This window comes from Ischnura elegans, chromosome 7 (genome assembly GCF_921293095.1).
Source record: "Ischnura elegans chromosome 7, ioIscEleg1.1, whole genome shotgun sequence".
Lineage (NCBI taxonomy): Eukaryota > Metazoa > Arthropoda > Insecta > Odonata > Coenagrionidae > Ischnura > Ischnura elegans.
Window position 1 is genome coordinate 102,153,195 of NC_060252.1, and position 459 is coordinate 102,153,653.

Genomic DNA, 459 nt, shown 5'->3' on the forward strand with positions numbered 1-459 from the left:
CATTTGACTGTAGACTGCCTTGCATTGATGTTGTCAGTCACATAGTATCATGCGGAGCCTACGGGACTGAGTTCTCAAAATTTCGTTTTTTGAGTTGAAATAAACGCCTCTCTTTGGTGTACTCAGAAAGTGGTTGTCATCCCTCAAATTTATCTCAATTATTCGGGAGTTTCCTCCAAATACAACCAAGAACTTTCAGTTTTCGTCCTTAATTTTCTCTCCTTGGCCGTTGATTTACATGACCTGAGTAACCAATAAGTAAAGACGATTGAATAAGTAAGTGGATTTACTATCATTTCTCGCTAATTTAATTTCTCGTTGAAAGTTTTCCGTCGCCTTGGCAGACTGATTTTGCTGCGATAATACAATATAATTCAGATTTTATTTATTTTGTACTCCCGATTCCTGCATGATAACGGTGCTTTGTTAATGTGTGACTTTTTTCTTATTTTTTTCAGA